The sequence below is a fragment of the Cryptomeria japonica genome, chromosome 3 (assembly GCF_030272615.1).
Source record: "Cryptomeria japonica chromosome 3, Sugi_1.0, whole genome shotgun sequence".
Taxonomy (NCBI): Eukaryota; Viridiplantae; Streptophyta; class Pinopsida; order Cupressales; family Cupressaceae; genus Cryptomeria; species Cryptomeria japonica.
In genome coordinates, this window is record NC_081407.1 from 701,295,507 (window position 1) to 701,317,963 (window position 22,457).

A 22,457-nucleotide genomic window follows, 5' to 3' on the forward strand; every position below is an offset into this window, starting at 1 on the left:
CAATGAAGATTGAACATGCACTACTATTTCTAAATCCGGAAAGTCCAAAAAAGCAGACATAGTGAGCAAAATTTTGCTAAGTGTTGGCATCCATACCTAGAGTGGAAAGTGATCAAAATATTCTAAGTCTAGAGAAATCTACTTCAAAATCCCCCCCAAAATGGCATTTCAATCTAAGAAGATCAAAATTGGCTAAGTTTGGAAGGTTGAAAAGTGAATTTCCATGCCAAGGTGGAAATGCGCCAAAGTCAAAAGGTCATGGAAGAATGTAAAACCAGTGAATTCCTTGACCAATGCAAAAATACGCCCTAAGCCAAGGGAAGGCGCCAAAGTTGATCTACCTTTGAATTCCTTGATCAAAGCAAAATAGTGCCTAAGGCATGAGTAGGATGCAAAATAGGAGGTAGCAAGGAAAACTTGAAAATGTGGAATTCATCAACCAATGCAAAATTCCGCCCTTGGAGGTCAAAGGGTGTCAAAACCACTATACCATGGAATTCATGAAAGGATGCAAAATTCCATGACCAAGGTAAAAATGCGCCCATGAGGATGGAAGGACGCTAGGAGAGATTGTTTTCTGAGATTGTTGCATTAAGATTGTTGAAGTAGCCAACTTAATACAATGTTCGATTTTGATGGTGTATTCTTGTTCTATTTTAGCAATCCGCATGGTCTTGCTCACTTCAGTTAGAATATATTTTGCTTTGTGTTGTTGGAAGAATTGGATTTGATAGGATTGCTTGTTGCAAAGTTAGAGCTCATACTTTTGGTGGGCAGCTGATTGTTGCATACTATGTAAAGTTAGCTTGAGCCTCCGTTATATGTGTATGCTTAACTTCGATTATCAGTGAAGATTGTTTGATTTGATGGTCTCCATTGGTAATTTGAAAAACCTTTACACACCCTCGGAAGATTGCACCGCCTTTGCGTAGTTGTGCTCTGCTGGCGAAACGAAGTGTGGTTAGATTTTGCATGAGTGATCCCGTCTCCTTGTTCGTAGGATTAGATTAGTCTTAGCCTAGTTTTCTAAACGCTTCACTCATTTACTTTCCGCATATTTTAAACCCCAAAATTCCCCAAAATAGAGCTTTCATTGCAAATCATTTGCGTAGAAATCCTTGAACCCACAAGTTTGTTAAGATCTTCTGTGAGCATACGTAAGGCCCCTCGGGTTAACAACACACTCATCACCTAATTGAGTCACATCCACGCGCAAAAGGAACCTTGAGATTAGCCGTTCGATCTTTCTTTGCAATCTTAGCATACGGTCTGGTTTTAAACAATAGAGAGTGAAGTGACCGTTGGAAACTTTATTCTATGTTCGGCGTAGTCCTTAAAAACACGTCTACAAAATTGGCGCTAGAAGGAGGGTTTGAGGAATTTTCATTGAAGAAGAAAATTATTGTTCAAGGAAGAATTATGAGTCAAGATGGTGTTGCCTGGCACTAGAAGTTCACCTCCTGTTCTGCAGCCTAGTTTGGGATTCCGTGATCATTAGGAAGATATCATTGATAACTTAGCTGATCTTGCCCAGAAAATAAGCTCAAGCGAAGAGCAATACAACAAGATTCATCTGGTATTGTTGGGAGAACGAGAGAAAGCTATTGAGATCGTGGTTGAAATTGAAAGAGACTTTCTTAACCAAAGGTTTCCACTTGCTCCACGTGCTCCGTGTCGCCGGTGATCTAAGAAGCTGGATTGTATTAATTCGTTCTAATCGGAAAGGCATCAAAGAATTCTGTGATCTATTCCAGGAGCGAAGGAATTTCAGGAGTTGATATTTAAGCCGAAAAGTGGAAAGAAGGAAGCTGCTTTTTCAAGTCAAGATTCACCAAGTGTAGGAGATCTTACTCGCTTGTTTCAGACCCCACCACTGCAACAACCGATATAGAGAGTAGCTTGTGCAAGTGTTCAACAAGGACCTGTTCAAACACTGACACCCCCAGTTGTTCGGCAACAACCAAAACTTGCGATGGCACAACACCACCATCACCACCACCACCACCACCAACAACAACAACAGCTAGTCCATGGAGTGGCTTGGCGTCCGACAAATGCTTCCCCTCTCGCAACTTTTACTCCATATCATGATATGCCCAAGAATCCGAAGCATTTTTGCTCCAAGTTCTATGTTAACGATGTCAATCGCACTGCTGAGGAGCATATCAAAGTATTCGAGGATACTCTCCAAAATAGGGATATCCAGCATGAGGATGTCGCTTGCAGACTATTTTCGTATTCACTAGGAGAAGAAGCATTCTACTGGTACATTAATCTGAAGGACACATTCTTGGCAAAATTCAGGTTGCTTGTTTCCTTGGCAGAAGTGTACCGACAATTCATTGAGGTAAGAAGACAAGAACGAGAGCCGATTGGCGCCATAAACAACAGATTCCAAAGAGCTTATTCCAGAGTCCACTCGCCATATAATGTGAATGATGAGGCAACTAGGAACATATACTATGCAGCCTTGGATTGTTTCACCTCTATGTTTGTCCAGCAAGTGAATCCAAATGATCTGAAGGTAGCCTATGATGAAGCTTTTAAGATTAGCCTTCGATCACCAACAACTGCTGTAGGAACAATGCCTTATTATCTGCAAGCTGGTGCAACGAATTATCTCCCTGTTGTCAACCTAGTTCCTACTCTTGCGAATCAATTGGTGCCTCGTCCAGGAGCTTCGATATCACAAGTTCTGCCATCACAGCCAGTTTACCTGCAAAACACAACTACCTCATCCAGAACTCAAGAAGAAAAGAACAAGATGAAGGAGCTGATTGAACAAGTGAAAAGGCTGTCAACTTGTTGATGTGTCTTTTGTACACGGCCAAACACAGAATAAAATACCCAGAGGTATCTTATTCTCTCTTGAATAAAGTTACCGAATGCTGAAGAGATCGCAGAAGGATCAATTGGAGAAACTCCAAGGTTATGTTATGTAGGTTCTCTACTCGTGGATAAGCAGCAGTGGTCATTGTGTTTGCTGTTTTACAAGGGGCCTTACGTACTTTCTGGGAAAGCTTGTTCTTGCAACTACTTTTCAATGAGGAATACTCAATTCTCCTAATACTAACTGATGTTTCAAAAAAGGGGGCAAAAATAATGGTTTTAAGGAGATGAGACTAAACTAATCCTAAGAATGACTCAATGAGGACTGGTCTTGATAAAACTCTACCAATTTTAGTATTGCCAAAAGATTACAACTCTACTGTAATTGGTGCGATCTTCTAAGGGGATTTAATGATTTTCTAATCACCAATGGGATAGATACTATCACCAAGATATATATTAGTATCTCCAATAATGATTGAACTCTTAAACAATCTTATAATCTTCAGTTGACCACACAAGGCGTGCTTACAATCAGTAAGGAGCTAGTGGTTTGGACTATGAGTTTTACCAAAGATCAAACACAACATTTGTCCTTCAATCTAATTGTAAAACTTAAGTACTATCTCTATTAAGAGTGATTCAAGAAGATAAACAACCATGAAGATAGCCACAAGGATTGCAATAAAACACCATAACTTCAATATTTCATTGATCTTATAGCAAAATAAAACAATAATTGTTTAACTTTATCTCTTCACTTCTTCTTTCTCTGCTGCTAACAATTTTAATCTTATTTCTCTTTTCTTTGACTCTCTAACTCTCTAAAATGAAATGAGTGAGGGCTTATATAGCACTCTTAAATACAATGAATGGCTTGGATCAAAAGAAGATCAACGGCTGAGATTTTGACACCTAAACCCTAATTAGGGTTTGTTACAAAAAAGACCCCATTTAGATAAACATTATCAATCCATAGCCAATAGAAAATGGCACAAATAACGAGGAAACATAGCCCAATGGGGATAAAGTTGCCACATCATTTTATAACAACTTTTCATCTAGAATTTTGTTCCCTTTTCTATGCTCTTTTCTGGCATATTCAATGAATTTGGATGTAATCCCCTCAATCTCAGCAATGGGAATCTCATGGAGGTTCTTCATTTGTTCTTCCAAGTGAAGGACTTGATCAAAAGCTGCGAGAAGGGTTGTCTCCCATCCAGGCTCCAGCTCTTTTGTTTTCTCGATCAGGAACATAGTAGTATACATCTGATCTCACTGCTTTTCTGTGACCATGTTCTCCTCGTAAAAAATAATCTTGATCCTGTCTTCCAATTCTTGGACATCTACATCTGTCTCGATCTTTATCCTTTTGTCAAGGATTGTACACAATACATCAAACACCTTGTCTTGAATAGGGTGGATGGTACCTTCAACTCGGCTGCATCTGGTATTGATGTCTTCGTAAAGAACTTCCTTCATTTGGAGTAAAGTTGACAATTGCAGAAGGCTATGGGTTCCGCCATCCATTATCTTCTCTTGTGCTAAAATTTGTCTTGGTGTCCTTATCACTTGCAAGACCGGGATGACAACTTCTCTAGTGTGAGTGAATGCATCCATAATTATCAATAGACTATGAATGATTTCGAGGACTTGGATAGCCCGATGGACCGTCTTCATCATTCTTGTTACAAATTCAATGGCTACCTTGTAAGATTCATCAATCCAAGAACTCATGAGTTGGGCTAAGTTCTTCATCCTTTCGGCCTTATTTATTGATTCGGGAGGAAGTGCATGCAAAGGTGATACTGCTGGATCCTGTCGCCTTAATGGTTGACTGAGGTGACTAAAATAATTTCTCCAAGCACTAACCTCCCTTTCTAGCCTTTTATTCTTTTCCATTTCATCTTTGAGTTTGTCATTAAGTGCTCTCATTGAATCTATCGCTTCTTCCTTGGCCTGCTCGGAGGTAAGTGGACCAAGATCAAATGTCTCTAGATCATATTCCTCTGCCAAAATCTCATCCTCATACTTGTCTACTACTGGTGTGGCTACCTGTATCTTCTTGGATCTTGTATCATCTCTAATTACCTTTGACATCGTTGTAGCCTTCTTCTTTTCGATTTTTTCTTGGGAATTTCCTATGAGACTCTCCAAGTCGAATACGTGTTCTTACTCTTCAACCACAACTACCCTCGTCAGCCTTTCTTTTAGCCAATCTGGAATGGAAGACTTTCTTTCCCTTACCTGTATTTCCTTAGGTAGAGGTCTATCATCTCTGAAAGGAGACATTGCTTCATCATCATTCTTTTCATCTTGTTGTTCATTAGCACCAACCTGGAGAGATTGACTCGATGAGTGCTAAGGTGTTCGTCCTTTACCTTGTTTATCATTCTGCACCATGGATTCCATAGACATCAATTTCATACACTATCTGTCTTTGATCTTCTCCTTGACTTATCTCTTTTTCATGCCTAGAAGACGTACCCGGTGGACGATCAGGATTCACTTTTTGTTTCTTCTTGGAAGGTTCTCTCTTCTCAGGTCCTTCCTTTCTTTTCGATCCCTTGGAATGAGAAGTATTCTCACTCACACTTGCTTCTCCTTCTTCTGTCCTCGTTTCTAGGGTGAATGTCATGGCTACATTCTGCTCCTTCAATTTTTTATGTTGTACTTCCACCCATCTATGAGTGCAATTTAAAACAAGGTCCATCAATGCTCTTAGGTCTGCAACTTTTGGCTCATTCCAATCTATCTTCACTTCTTTATCCTCCTTCTCATAGGAAGATTGGAGATATCTACCACTGTCCTGGGCTTGATCGGCTACTCTGTAAACTTTACATTTCCTGATGAGATCCAAGGGTAATCTAGAATGCATCTTTCTTTTCACCCCCATATCATCCTGAACATTCATTCAGAAGTCGTCTACTTGAAACTCATGTTTGTATTTCTTCCCAACTGTCTCTTCCATATGACAATGAGGGTCAAAATTCTCCCTTGAGGCAAAGGATGTGAATGAATACTGAGACAATTCTTTCTCTGCATCTTCTGCGGCTTGAGAATTAGGACACACTTCAATTGAATTTCCCAGTAAAATAGGTACGGGGATACCATTTCCATGTTTATATCTTGATGCTTTAGCATAAGCTACCAACTGTCTAGTCACCTCAAGCAATATTATTTTGTCCGTAGGATACCTTGGCAACATATAGGGAGGTGAAGGACATCCATGGACCCTGATGTAGGTGAATTTTGGAAATTGGATGAACCATGCACCATGCTTCTTCATGAGCTCTTGTGCCTCCGGAGATAGTCGATGGTGAATCCCTCCTTGCAATGTCCTGGTGATATACATTGTGAAGGTGTCATTGACTAGCTTGTAGCAATTCTTAGGTGGATGATGTAGTTGAACATAAGAATCACATGCTCTTATCTCTCTTGTTCCTCTCTCGACAACTCCTCTATGGGGTAACCTGACATACTCAAAACTTCTGACTAAGGAATATATAACATATGAACTCATGTGGAATGACTTAGTAGGGACTAACCTCCTCAATTGCACGTCTAGGTTGTTGCTAATGATTCTAGCCCAATTGAGCATTCCTTTTCCTTGGACGATCACCTGAATAAAGAAGAACATCTACTTGTCGAAGAAGAAGGCGTGAGAGGCACCTATAACCCGATTGAGCATGGTTATCAAGTACCTAAATTCTTCTTGGAAATCAATTCTGTGTGGCGTATTAGATATCTTGTTCAAGCAAGGCCTACTCTTGAGTAACCAATTCTTGTTGACGAAGTTCAGATAGGTATCAGGATCATCTTCGTAGATAGACCTAGCTCCTTCCAAGCTCTTAGAGATCATATCTCTCGGCTCCGAAAGATGAAAGGCTTCACTTATAGCTTCTTTTGAAAGATAGGCTAGGACAGTTCCATCCTTGGCTACGATCGTCCTTGAATGTGAATGATAGTGTCGGGCACATTCAATCATCAGCTCGTGACATTTGATTGCGGGAGGGAAACGTACAGCCTTGATGATGCTACTCTCAATTATCTTCTTGGCTACGGGTGACAGCTTGCCGATGTAGGGTGCTTCTTGAAACTTCTTCACATTGAAGTTTCCTAGATTGGTGTCTCCAATATTGCTCCATTTGGACACGATTTTGGTCTCCAAATCATCGTTCCTTTGATCTTCTTTGATGAGAGCCTGCCGAGTAGTGGATCCACTGGCCTTAGGGGTCATCATTTGATACCTACAAAAAGAGGTTTAAGTAAGTTTTAAGTATAATACCTCAAGATAGGAGTTTTGAGACCTTTCAAAGAAGATTAGATTTCAATTTGAAAATAGAGTGATAAACCCTTAAAATTATGAATTTTCAAATTGATAATACTTATGAATCAAATAAGATTATTGAAGACTTAACCTCACAAAGGATTGATATAGGAAAATGAATCAAATCTTCAATATGCTTTCAAAAATCTGATTGTACATACCTTCTCCTTGATTTCTAGCTATCAACTTGAAAAGATGGATAAAGAAAAAAGAAGATTTGCTGGACGAAAGGTCGTTGATCTGAATTTCAGGTTCTCCCTTGATGATATTAGCCTTCAATCAGCCTTTAACCAGCCTTCCTCAACCAGAAATTCGCCTAAACCTGCTGAAATTCACACCTCTAATTCTGCTCTTCAAATTCGCATAGGAAAGAACACAAATGAATGATAATAGATTTCAAAATTTAGCTTCCTTTATAGGGCACTCTCATCATTTTACCCAAAAGGCCGACTTCATAAATGTATAAAAAATAAAATAGAATCACCTCAAAGCATGGCTGACTTAGCAACAAAGCTAAAAAAGAATATATGGGCGCCAAAGGATAAATTTCTTTATCTCAAGGCTTAAAAAGAAATCAATTAATCCATTTTTATAAGTGCCTAAATCATGCGAATTTGCCTTCCTCACACAAATGAGGCTTAATTAGCAATTTAATGAGAGGATATAGGTAAGCCTAGAAGATGCTAGAGTTTCTTCAAAGTTTGGTGAAGGCACATTTTCTTCATAGGCACTAGAATGTTCATGGTATGAGGAAGACTTAAATCAACCGAAGGAGGCTTGCTTGAACATCTCACCTAGGTACATTTACTCCATCAATCAACACCTTCACAACCTTGATTTTTCACTACTTCATGCTCTTGTCATCATGTCCTTGCAACTTGCCTTTGCCTAGTTGAAACAAGGTAAAAAATTAGGTATTTCCAAGGATTTCGCCCTGGACCCTTTGGAAGGGTCAGGAGCGATTTCCACAATTAGGTATCAATTACCTCACTCCTTCACTCCGAATTTCTCTTAAAGGTAAGCATATGCTAGTTTTAGCTTTTCAAAAGTCTAGGAATTCATTTTTTAGCTTCCACCATGGGTGAATTAGGTGATCATGAGAATTTCGCTCTGGACCCTTTGGAAGGGTCAGGAGCGAAATTCAAGCTTTAGGTCAAAATTCACATTTCCTAAACTCAAAACTTTGTCAAACGCAAGCTTGTGACAATCTTCAAGTCTAATCCTCCTTTATCACTATCCTGGCCTATCTCAAACTTGAAGGAAAAATGATATTTTGTGAATTTCGCTCTGGATCCCTTGGAAGGGTCAGGAGCGAAATTCAAGTTTTAGGCTTAATCCTTCATCTCCTTTACTTCAATTCATCTTGCAAGGCTAAATAACATCATTCCAACCTCAACCATGCCCTAGGAATCAAAGTCCCGACTTCACACAAGGAGGAAATAGGTAGTTTGAAGAATTTCGCTTTGCACCCTTTAGAAGGGTTAGGAGCGAAAATCTTGTTTTGCTTGTCTTTTCCTACCTAGCTTCATTCTTTTCACTTTGTTTCCCCTTGACTCCCTCATTTGAATCCATTTCTCAACTTGACAACATTTGCTTGATCCCCAAAAGGCTTGAAAAGGAAAATTCGCTCAAAATCATAGCCAAGCACAAGACCTATTCAGGATTTTGCTCTGGACCCTTTGGAAGGGTCAGGAGCAAAATTCTTGTCCTAGCTCAAAATTTACATTTTTGGTGGTCAAAAATCATTCAAAGGCAATCCTAAGAGCTTCTCTCACCTTGGTCTAGACCTGGCTTGGCACAAATTTTGGAGGATAGGATGGATTTTAGGGTTTTCGCACTGGACCCTTTGGAAGGGTCAGGAGCGAAAATCTTGTTTTAAGCTCATTTCTTCATCCTTTCAACCTCAATCAACTTCAAAAGGCAAGGACACACCTCTTCACACCCATCCAAGCCATAAAAACCAAAAGTTTTACTTGACCTGCAAGGAAAATAGGTGATTTTAGGAATTTCGCTCTGGACCCTTTGGAAGGGCCAGGAGCGAAATTCTTGGTTTTTCTCAATTCCTTCATTTTCATTGATTACTAGCAACTCAAAGCTATTCCTAAGGACATCCCCAATCTCAATTCATCTTGGCCCACACTTGTCTTGGTGTAAAATTGAGGGAAAAGAGAGGTTTTGGGGAATTTCGCTCTGGACACTTTGGAAGGATTAGGAGCGAATTTCCCCCTCTAGGACAAAATCTCCACCTTTTATTGCTTTCAATCATTCCCCCGAGCAAGAACATGTCCACCTTTCTTCCAACATGCCTTGGACACTAGGAACTTGGCCAAACAAGGAAGAAAATGAGATTTTCGCTCTGGACCCTTTGGAAGGGTCAGGAGCGAAAATCATGTTCTAGGCTTGATTCTTCATTTCTCCAACTCCAAACCACCTCAAAAGGCAAAGACATGCTATCTCACTTCCATCCACGCCATAAAGACCAAGGACTTGACCTCCTCTAAAGGAAAAATAGGTGTTTGCAAGAATTTCGCCCTGGACCCTTTGGGAGGGTCAGGAGCGAAATTCTTGATTTTGGACAAAATCTTCACATTTTGATGCTTTCATTCACTTCCTAACGCAAGATCATGTCAAAACCTTCTCAATATGCCTTAGAAACTAAGATCTTGGTTTGGTCAAGGAAGAAGTGGGTGTCTTCTAAGAATTTCGCTCTGGACCCGTCAGGAGCGAAATTCAAGTTTTGGGTTGATTTCACACCTCTTTACCCCTCAACTCACTTCAAACTTGATTTAGCCAATATCTTCGCACCACAATCAAGTCCACTTACCACCAAATTAGCTTGAAAACTTCGCCTTTCAATGCCTTAGGCAAAATAGGGGGGTCAAATGAGGATTTCGCTCTGGACCCTTTGGAAGGGTTAGGAGCGAAATTTCCTCCTCCAGGCTAATTTCCATCATTTTAACACCTCAAATCTCCTCTCAAAGACTAATGTGCATCAAAGCCTTACCATCATGCCTCAGAAGTCAACAAACTTGGTCATATCAAAGAGCAAAGTGGAGGAAAGGTGGATTTTGCTCTGGACCCTTTGGAAGGGTTAGGAACGAAATCCATGTCTTAGGTCAAAATCTTTATCTTTTAATGCATCCAATCACCTTTCAAGGCAAGAACATATCAATCCACCCTCTAACATGCCTTAGAAGCCAACGCCTATCCAAAACAAGGAAGGAAATGATAGTTATAAGGATTTTTGCTCTAGACCCTTTGGAAGGGTCAGGAGCGAAATCCTCTTTCCAGGTTGACTTGGCACTTCATTCATCCAATCCTTCCTCAAACTTGCTCAATTCGACTTCCTTCCACCCCAATCAAGGCAATCCACCATCAAAACTAGCTCCAGACAAGGCTAACCTAGGTCTCAAGGCAAAAGGAAGGTCAAAATGGAGGATTTGGCCCTAGACCCTTTGGAAGGGTCAGAAGCGGATTTCCTAGTTTGGGTTGATTTTCACTACTCCATCGCCTCAATTCACCTTTCAAAGGCAAGAACACATCAAAGTCTTTCCAATCATGCTTAGAAGTCAACAAAATTGGTCATAAGAAGGAGTAAAATAGAGGAAATGTGAATTTCGCTTTAGACCCTTTGGAAGGGTCAGGAATGAAATTCCTAGTTTGAGCACCTTTCTCACTTCCTTGCTCCTTTTCATGCTTTGGACATAACTTCTCAAGCCTCCTTCAATCATCACCAAGTGGATTTGCTTATCAAATTGGCATTTAGTTCAAGATTTTGTAAAGAAATAGGGTCATAGAAGAATTTCGCTCTGGACCCTTTGGAAGGGTTAGGAGCGAAATTCACCCTTAGGCTCAGATTTTGATTTCATCTCCCATATTTCTTCATCCAAACAAGTGTTTTGTCCTAGACTCAACCCTTGGTGCTATCCTTCCACATCCTTACCAATTTGCTCAACAAATTCTGAAATCGCCTCTTGAATCTTCCCTTGGCCACTGGCTCTGCCTAATCGACTCTGACCTGACGGAAGGCAATACTTTGACATGAAAACCAACACTCCTGACCTACCCTGACCTGAGACTTTTATATCTTTTGCACAATTTATCCATCTTCGATCTCCTGAAAGGTAAAACCCCTCTAAGATAACCCTAGGGTTCAAGGCAGACAACATAGGACTTCCCAAATCCAGGCTATACTCAGCTTTGAAAGAAACCCTAGGATGAGCTCTTTGAGAGAAACCCTAATCTATCCAGTCGAGGCGACCACTAACTCACCCAAAACACCTAGCAAGCAGAGAAAAACCTAGCTAAGGGAAAGCAAAACCCAAGAAAAAGAGGGGGTCCCCATCCTGATGGGGCGATGTGTGAAATAGTCACAACACAATTGAGGTAACTTACCTTAGAAATCAAAATAACTAGATACAGAGCATGGAAAGAAATTATCAGGCACACCAAGGAGCCAATAGAGGGTATTAGAATAACCCTCCAAATCATTATGAAAACCATCAAGGACATGGTACTGGACACCAGAATAGTAGCTATGGTTTTCAAAATAACAATAATAATAATCAAGGGTTCCGTAAGAAGACATGGAACACATCACCAAACAGTGGGGGTGTGTCGTCACCGCTAGATAATCCACCACCCTTAGACAACAAGCCGACAGATAAAGTGTTCCTTGCAAGGGCCGCCTTGTCAAGTTGGTGCAGGCTTCATAATACCAATCAACATTCTGAGCTATAGTGTCATGAATTCCAAGTAGCTGCTGATATTTTCAGGTAGGAGAAGAAGAATTTTGAGGTTCCAGAGAATCCTCCTCCGACGGGATATGAGATAGTCCCAACGCAAAGATATGACCAGGCTTTGATCATAGAGGATTTTAGATTTCCGCCTAAGTTTGAAGATTACACACCATCACAAGGCAGTTACAAATTCCCGCTATCATCAACAAACGACCCTATGGAGGCGCTAATGTACCAAGACCCTTCAAAAGTTTCGCCTAATGAACCTCTGATCAAAGACGGATACATTTTTCCTCCGCTGAACAACAATGTTTTAGTGGAAGCAGTTGGTGAGGTTCAGGGATTTCAACAATCTAATGGAAATGTCGCCCCAAAGGCATGTCAGAGAAATTATCGAAAATAGGAGCCGCTGACTTTATCAATCCCTCCGAATAATTTCTCAACTCCAAATCCCAATGCTAGCAATGTTCCTAGCCTCCAAGGGATTCGTTGGAGTATGGGCAAGCAATTGCTCCCCAGAATGAAAGAGTGCAACCATCCGCTCAACAGACATAAAGGAGACACCAAGATAATCCTCCCAGAGAGGAATTGAAAAGGTTAAGCTTATATGTTTTGGAGGAATTCAAGAAAATTAAGGTGAGCTTGCCATTGTTTGAATTGATGAAGATTCCTGAGATCAGGGATACCTTGTTGGGAAGCCTAAGTGACGCTTTTGTGATGAGAAGTGCTTCCCAAGGCACGACAAATGTTTAAAGAAACGCTCCCAACAATTCGAGCTTGACATCAAATACAAACGTTGTTCAAGATGTGCTACAAGTCTCTTCCCGATGCATTTGACGCTCCATAGTAGCCCCCGAGCTTTATCAGAATGGTGCAGAATTCGCCCAATGCTTCACAAGAACAGATTGCTGCAACGATTGAACCAGCTCCGCAAACTGCTCCTGCAATAAAGAAGAAATGATTCGGAAAGTTAGTGAGCCCGTGAAGCCAACTTTTACCAAAGTCGTCCAAGTGCTGGCTACGAGCCAGGATTCATAGCAAGGAGCGAGAAGTCAGGAGGTCAGTAATCATGGTGATCAAAAAAGAAGCCCGCAATCTACTACCAGGAAAGGGATGAACTTGCTCCTTTCTTGGTCTCTATTAGGATTTTCGGCAAGCTCTTACATAACTACCTGATAGACTTTGGTGCTTCAAGCAATGTAATGCCATTGGCTATATGCCAGAAGCTGGATTTAATGCCTCTTCAAACGAACAAGGTGGTCACCCAGCTAGATAAAATGAAAGTACTAGTTGTTGGGGAACTCAATAACATTCATATGCAGTTGGTTGCTGACCCAAGGGTGCAAAGCTGTATTGACATTTCGGTCGTAGATATTCCGGATGGGTACGACATGTTGTTGAGCAGAGACTGGTCACAAAAGTTGAATGGATACATTTCCACTGGCTTTTCTCATAGTTGGCTGCCGTGGAAGGTTTTTCCTAATCAAATCAGGATTGATAGCATGCCTAAATTGCGCTTGACGATCACCGAATACGGAGAAGACAATGAGATCTTGTTCTTGGAAACTGATCTGGGTACCTATAAGCCCAAGGTTGAGGAAGTCTTGATGCTACATGGCTCAACAAAGATGGAGCAGAAGGAAGAGATACCTAACTCGACTGAGATTCTTATTGAAGATGATCCTGAAGAGCAACTAGGTGGAGGCAAAGACATGTTTGATAGTTTTAGAGACTTCATCCTGAAGAGTGTGGAGCAAGAGACTTAATTCGGTAGAGGCATTGGTGTTCGTGATCTGTTGCTACCCAATTGGTGTAGAATTCATAATGCTTTCCACTCGGAGTTTACATGTGAGATGTGCAAGCTTGCTATTGAGCAAGTAATGAAGATGGTTCCGCAAAGCCCTACAATGATAAGTATTGCAGACACAAGCAGTGTTGGGAATATATTTGAAAAGAGGGCACCAGATGTTGAACTTGAGAAGGCGGAGATTCCCCAAGAAGAAAAGAAGGAAGAGGTTGTTCAATTGCTCGAAGCTCAAAATACTGAACAAGTGTGGACTTAAGGTTCGATGGGTCCAAATCCAATAACAGGAATGGCACCAGAATTGAATTGATCAGCCCTATTGGAGAAGCTTACTTGGCTGCATATAGACTGCAATTTCCTTGCACAAACAATGTTGCGGAGTACGAATCATTAGTCCATGGATTGCTCCTTGCGATCCAAAAAGGTGCAAAAACTCTACATGTGCTCGGAGATTCACAACTTGTTGTGCAGCAAATAAGAAAACTGTATGTTTGTCATGATAAAAGGTTATGCCGCTACCGCAACAGAGTGTGGGATCTCATTGAGAGTTTTGATGCATTCAACATCAAGACGATACATAAAGGTGATAATGAGACCGCGAATGCATTAGCTCAAGCAGCTAGTTCATTAGAGTCCCTCGCCATGGAAGGCTTGAATAAATTTACAGTGGAATTAACTTCAGTTCCATCTGTGCCAGACAATGTTACAAATTTTCAAGTGTTTGAAGATGATAAACACATTTTGGATTTCCTCACAAACTCAGATGTGTTTGCGGCACAAATAATTGATGAAGAGGAACTCGAAGAAGCCGAGTTTGATGCTGACGAGATAATGAACCTAAAGACATACTATTCCTTGAGGAATGATTGAATTAGAAAGGATCTTTGATCTTGACAAATTGAGTAGGAATCAAACTACGGAAGGGAGTGAATGTGAAGCAGTGAACCTGGGGAAAGATGGACAAGTAAAGAATGTGTTTATTGGGAAAGTATGCACCCCAGAAGAGAGGGAAGGAATATTGAGGAACTTGAAAGAATTCTTTGATGTTATTGCATGGTGATATGAAGACTTGAAGACCTATGATACCTCTCTCTTCACACACCATTCCACTAAAACTAGGAAGCAAGCCCTTTCTGCAGAGGCAAAGGCTCGTGAATCCATTGCTAGAGCCACTAATTTATTAGGAAGTGAAAAAGTTACTCTCAACAAGGATAATATTTCCAGTTAGGCACTCGACGTGGGTCACCAACTTGGTTCCGATTAGAAAGAAGAACAGAGAAACAAGGTTGTGTTGACTTTCAGAACTTGGACATAGCTTCTGAAAAGGCTAATTACCCTTTGCCCTCTCTGGACGAGGTGTTACAGATTGTTAATGGCTCTCAAATGGTGTCGTTTATGGATGGTTATTTTGGGTATAACCAAGTTTTGGTGGAGGAAGAAGATAGATTGAAGACTGCTTTTACCACCAAATGGGGCACTTTCGCCTACAGGAGGATGCCATTCGGCCTCATCAATGCCAGAGCCACCTTCCAGAGGGCGATGGACATTGCATTTCGTGACTTAGTTGGAAAGTGCATAATAATCTATATGAATGATCTCACGGTATTTTCCAAAAGAAGGGAAGATCATATTGATAATTTTTTAAAATAATATTATAATTTGATATGATTGTTTTTTTAAATAGAAAAGTGCATGTTCATCCGGATCTGCATTATATTGTCTCCGCTGGCTAACATGGAACACTGGATGAACTTCTAATGCAAAAGCAAGTTCAGTTTGTAGGCAACCTTCCCAATTTTCTGCATGATCTCAAAGGGTCCATCCCATCATCCCATCATATCAAATATTCCAACATGTGTAAACATTTATTTAGAGAAACCCTGATGGGTCCTCGATCTTCCAACGTTGCAGAAGGTACGGGGTATCTTTAAATCCCAAGAAATGCATGTTCGGTGTTACTGAGGGGAAGCTTCTTGGGCACGTTATTTTTGAGAAAGGAATCTCTGTTGATCCGAAGCGCATCGAGGCTATTTCAAAGATTGGCTTGCCTGCCAGCCAAAGAGAATTGAATTCATTCTTTGGCAAAATTAACTTCGTCAGGAAGTTTATTACTGGATTTGTTAAGATTGTGAAGCCACTGAATGATATGTTAAAGAGGGGAGCGAAGATAGAGTGGACAGTTCCAACAAAGCGGGCATTGTGAGAAAATAAACTAAGCAATCGTTAATGCCCCGATCCTTGTCAGTCCTGATTATACCAAGCCCTTCTATTTGTACTCCTTTGCTTCAGAGCATACTTGCACAATAGTTCTCACTCAGAGAGAGGAAGAGAAAGATGAACATCCAATTGCTTTCATGAGTGTGCCATTGAAGGATCTAGAGCTAAGATACCCAAATGTTGAGAAATAGGTATATGCATTGGTTAAGGGTATTAAGAAATTCTGGCATTTTCTATTGAGAAGCAAGGTGTTCGCCATTGTTCCCGATGCGGCTGTAAAAACATTATTGATGCAAAATGAACTAGGCGAGAGATGAAGCAAGTGGGTCACCACGATCCAAGAGTACGACATAGAAATACAGACAAGAAAATAGTCTAAGGTCAAGCATTAACATAGACAATTGCCACAACAGGACTTGGGCTAGTGCAGTAGACATGTTTTGGAAGAGGTATCTCCTGGAGAATGGTATGATGACACTGTTTATTACTTGCTGAATCATAGGTGTCCTCACTTGAACCCTATCCAGAAAAGAGCTTTAAGAATGAAAAGTCAGAGATATATGCTTCAGGGAGCTGTGTCGTACAGAAAAAATCATGAAGGTATCTATCTGAGATGTGTGGGGAAGGAAGAAGCCAAACAAATCATGGAGCATTTTCATAGCAAATTTGGAGCGAGTCACGGAGGTGGTTTGGCTACAACACATCAGATTGCTAGAGCAGGATACTATTGGCCAACATTGTTTAAGGATGCATATGAACATGTGAAGGCATGTCACACGTGTCAAGTGGCTGCTATTCGAGAGAAGAACCCTGCTATGCCACTTCAACCAGTTATTGAAGTGAGGCGGTTTGCTCAATGAGGACTGGACTTTATTGGAGCAATCAATTCCCCTTCTTCAGCTCGACATAAATATATCCTCACGACCACAGATTACTACATTTGATGGTCGGAAACACAAGCTCTGAAATTATGTACCACGGATGTAGTGATCAAATTTCTCGAAGAGAACATTATTACAAGGTTTGGATGTCCACACGCTCTGGTGTGCGACAATGGCCCCGCATTCTCATCACCGAAGTTTTCAAATTGGGCCTTTGAGTATGGGATCACATTGAAGTTCTCTTCAAATTATTACCCCTAGGGTAATGGACTGGCTGAGTCAACAAATAGGAATTTGTTGAGTGCGATTAAGAAGTTGTTGGATAAGAATCCTAAGGACTGGCATACATAGCTGAGGTTTGCTCTTTGGGCAGATAGGACGAGAACAAAGAACTCCTTGGGATCGTCTCCCTATCATTTGGTTTATGGGCAGGATCTAATGTTTCCCGTTCAATTAAGGATTCCAACTCTGCAGTTCCTACAAGAATATCTGGATGGTGAAGACGCAGTTCGGACACGGCTTTCGCAGTTGTTGCACCTTGAAGAGAAAAGAGATCAAGCTCTGGACAACTTCACAAAGCATCAAGGAGTGATCAAACGATGGTTTGACAAATAGGCCAAGATCAAGTGTTTCAGGATTTTTGACTTGGTTTTGTAGTGGGATGAGGCTCATGAAAGAAGAGTTGATCATAACAAGTTTGACAAACTGTGGATGGGCCCTTATTAGATCTCTGAAATCCTTGGAGACAATGCGTTCAAGCTGAAGACTTTGACAGGGGAGGATGTTCCATTGCTCATCAATGGGCAATTCCTCAAGCATTATTTCCAGTCGTAGGTCTTCTTTCGGGGCCTACTTTGTATTATATTAGATTAGGTTTATCTCCTTTTTAGGGTTTTGGTTTGTTGTTTTGGTTTTGTTGGTTTGTTTGTTTGCTTTGGGTTTTGGTTTTGGTTTTTGGTTTTCAGCCCTTGGTGTTGGTTTCCCTCGAGCTTGTTCGCTCGTGTGGTTTTGGTTAGGTCTAGGGTTTTGAGTGGCCTAAATTGTTCGGAGTCCTTGTGGTGATGTTGTTCTTTGATTATGTTCCACCTATGTTTTCCACGACATCTGAACATTTGCTCTGAGCCATTCAAATCTCCTAGAAGAGGTTATGGTTGGTGAAAACTTTACATCTTGCTTCAGCGCGATTAGAATATCCAAACCCATAGTATGCTTCACTGCTTATGAGCCAAAGGAATCGACGGAAATGAAATGAAATATCAAAGGGAAAGAAAAAGAAAGATAAAAAAATGAAAAGAATTACCAAATTTATTGATTTTGGGAGTATGTGGATAACTCCACCGGGGCTATGGACGCTCGACCGATAGTGGAGCAATATTCGTGGAATTCCAGAGACAACCTTGTCGGAGCTATGGATGCTTGATTGGCAGCAAGGCAATGTCCCATATGCTCTTGAAGTATAGATACCATTAAGTGGCCATAACTTATTTTAGGAGTTTTAAATGATCTTCTAACATGAATCAATGAACGATTTGAGATGAAATGTTTAACTCTAGGTTCAAGCCATGAAGTGTTTTTAAACACGTCACTCATGGAGTCACCAGATGTTGTGACCTAATCACACATCACCCCATCCCGGATGGGGAGCCCCTACTTTTCAGGCCCTCTTGGTCTTTTGTCTTTTTTTTTTGGTGTTTTGGTGGTAGTCTCGTCAGTCTCTCTGCTTTGCAAGTGTTTGGGGGTCTTTTTGATCAAGTCTGCTTTTCGTGTGAATTTGTTTAGGTCTAGGGCTTGTTTTTTCAATTTTAGGGTTTGTGCCTTCAGTCCTAGATTTTAGGGGTTTCTTTTAGGGTTTCAGAAAAACTGAATGTAGAATTGGAATCAGGACCCTTCAAGGAATCTCCTAGTAAAATTTGAGTGAAATCAAAGCATTTTTAGAAAGTTCCTATTTTTAGGAATTTTACTGTCCCAGAATGTCTTCGTTTGGCCAAAAATCAAACCTACTATTTCTAGTAATTTCTATTTTTAGTTTCTATTTATAGTAAGTCAACTTGTGTCCTGTTTTGGGGTCCTAACACTGACATTTTGAGAAGTTTCTTTTTTTTAGAAAGTTTATTTTTGATAGGACCATTCAGGCATGCAATGAAGATTGAACATGCATGACTATTTCTAAGTCTGGAAAGTCCAAAAAAGTAGACACAGTGAGCAAAATTTGGCTAAGTGTTGGCATCCATATCTAGAGTGGAAAGTGATCAAAATATTCTTAGTCTGGAGAAATCTCAATATGAGCAAAATTTCAATATGAGAAGATCAAAATTGGCTAAGTTTGGAAGGTTGAAAAGTGATTTTCCATGCCAAGGTGGAAAGGTGCCAAAGTCGAGAGGTCTTGGAAGAATGCAAAACCAGTGAATTCCTTGACCAATGCAAAAATCCACCCTAAGCCAAGGGAAGGTGCTAAGGTTGATCTGCCTTGGAAAATGCTCAAATTCATGAATTCCTTGATCAAAGCAAAATAGCGCCTAAGGCATGAGTAGGGTGCAAAATATGAGGTAGCAAGGAAAACTTGAAAAAGTGGAATTCCTCAACCAATGCAAAATTCCGCCTGAGGAGTTTAAAGGGCGCCAAAACCACTATACCATGGAATTCATGAAAGGATTTAAAATTCCATGACCAAGGTAAAAATGCGCCCATAAGGATGGAAGGGCGCTAGGAGAGATTGTTTTCTGAGATTGTTGAAGTAGCCAACTTAATACATTGTTTGATTTTGATGGTGTATTCTTGTTCTATTTTAGCAATTCACATGGTCTAGCTCTCTTCAGTTAGAATAAATTTTGCTTTGTGTTGTTAGAAGAATTAGATTTGATCGGATTGCTTGTTGCAATGTCCGAGCTCATACTTTTGTTGTGCAGTTGATTGTTGCATACTGTGCAAAGTTAGCTTGAGTCTCCGTTATATGTGTATGCTTAACTTCGATTATTAGTGAAGATTGTTCGATTTGATGGTCTCCATTGGTAATTTGAAAAACCTTTTCACACCCTCTGAAGATCGCATCGCCTTCACATAGTTGTGCTCTGCTGGCGAAACGAAGAGTGGTTAGATTTTGCATGAGTGATCTTGTCTCCTTGTTCGTAGGATTAGATTAGTCTTAGCCTAGTTTTCTAAACCCTTTACTCATTTACTTTCCGCATATTTTAAACCCCCAAAATCCGAAAAATAGAGCTTTCATTGCAAATCATTCGCGTAGAAATCCTCGAACCCGCAAGTTTGTTAAGATCTTTTGTGAGCATATGTAAGGCCCCTTGGGTTAACAACAAACCCATCAACTAACTGAGTCACGTCCATGTGCAAAAGGAACCTTGAGATTAGCCATTTGATCTTTCTTTGCAATCTTAGCATACAGTCTGATTTTAAACAAGAGAGAGTGAAGTGACCATTGGAAACTTTATTCCGTGTTTGGCGTAGTCCTAAAAAACTTGTCAACATGTCGTACTGTTGGTACTGGGTTACCTTTTCTCCATCAACCTGGGGTGGGCTCGTAGGATTGGGGATTACTCAATAAAGTGCTCTGGGCCCTGCCTGCCGCTCACTAGGATATACTGCCGCCACAAAATAATCCTCTACCTTCAGTACCCTCTTCAGACATGGCCCAAGCGTTGCGCCATATTCTTCCAAGTCTATTTCTTCCTCTTGGTCAAATGGCTCATCCTCCTTTCCATCCTGTTTCTCCTTCCTTGGTGCCTCAGCTTCGTCGTCAATATCGTATCCCTCACAAGGTCCTTCATACGAGGTCCTCTTCTTCCAGTGTCCGCCAAGCCTTATCCACATTGCTGGGTCACCAAAGTAGGCGTTGGTAAGGTGTTTATAGATCTGAGGTACTGCAATGCCTTCGACCTGCTTCGGCTCCAATCTTTCTTCTATGAAGGTAATTGGTTTGGCCCGATCCTCATCTGGTCTGTAAGGTTCTGCAACGACCACCAAATCTTGTTCTACTTCCTTGCCACTGCCAATGGTCCAATCTCCCTTAATTGCATAACCCAACATGTTGATTGCTATTACTGGTTTATCACTTCTCGATAGATTTTCAATTTAGAGCCGTTTATAGGATCATGTATAGGGTTGTCATCCGAGGTAGAAAGTTTTACTGCTTTGTTCTTCGCGACCTCCCTGATTTTATAGGGTCTCAACCAACGAACTTTGAACTTCCTAGGTTGAAGTTCGTTGTGACCATTATACTTCAAAACCAACTGGCCGGGACGAAATTTTGTTCGTCGAAGATGTTTGTCGTGCCAATACTTCCGTTGGCGTTGGGCAACTTCCGCTGCCCATTGTGCCATCATTCGACGTTCGTCCAATCGCGTGAGGTTCATAAGATGGGCATTCAGGCTCTCCTCATTTCCAAGTTGGTTGTTGAGTGCAATTCGTAGGCTTGGTACGGTGTATTCTATCGGCACCATGGCCTCTTGGCCGTACATAAGCTGAAACGGTGTGTGAGCCGTCGTCACCTTGTATTTAGTACGGTATGCCCAGAGTATTGCCGGAAGACGTTCGTCCCAATCCTCCTGTTCAACTCCACATGACTTATAAATGATGGATACCAATACTTTATTTGTCGCTTCTGCCTGACCATTTGCTCGAGGATAGTACAGACATGACAAATTGTGGGAAATTTTAAATTCTACTGTCATTGTACGGATGACCTGGTTGACAAAGTGGACCCTAGGGTCACTCGTGATCTGGATGGGAATTCCGAACCTGGTTACAATTTGCTCGTACAAGAACCTTGCCGTACTCGCAACGGTATTGTCCGGGAGAGCTTTGGCTTCCGCCCACTTCGTCAGGTACTTCGTGGCTACAACAATGTACCGACACCTGTGCATGTTGCTCACTTTCAGAGGTCCCACAAAATCCAATCCCCACCTCTCAAACAATTCTTGTGGCTGAGAAGGAAACATGGGCATAAAATCTTGCTTGAGTGGTTTCCTTGTACGTTGACGTGTATCACACTCGACAACCCACTGACGCGCATCGATGTGCAGGGTCAACTGCCATAGTCCTGCCAATAGTACTTTTTGTGTGGTGGCATCAGGTCCCATGTGGCCTCTGACAAGCCCGTCATGAGCTTCTTTCAGTACACTAGGAATCTGCTCCTGCATCACACATCTCCACAGGATTTGGTCAGGTCCCATCTTGTATAGTAGGCCATTGATTAGCTGAAATATTTTGCTCTTCAGTGCCAACTGACATCGTTCCCCTGATGGCATGTTCTGTGGAAATGTTGAAGTGGATGAATATTCACCAATGTTCTCGTACCAGGGTGGTAGCACCGCTATTTGGAATAGGTGGGCATTGGGAAAGTCCTCATTCACCCCTTCCGGGGGTTCACCGGACTTGATCCTTGACAACTGGTCGATGATGACATGGCTCTTTCCTGGTCGTACTATGATCATGAAGGTGAGCTCTTGGAGTAATAACAACCATTGACTTACTTGGCCTTGAATTATTGGCTTATTCACCAAGTACATTAAGGCTTGGTGATCCACATAAAAGGTAAACGGTGTCATGAGGAGGTAATGGCGAAACAGTGTCGTGCAGTAGTTCCGCTCGGCCTTGGAGAGTAATTGGCTCGCAAAGAAGATGGGATGAGCCAATCCCTGTACGCC

General features: G+C 41.2%; 1 protein-coding gene across 3 annotated transcripts in view; it reads left to right on the plus strand.

Annotated features, from left to right (window-relative positions):
• Positions 1 to 22,457, plus strand: part of LOC131066992 (nucleolin 2) — an 84,836-nt gene that overhangs the window by 51,470 nt on the left and 10,909 nt on the right. The window lies entirely within an intron of this gene.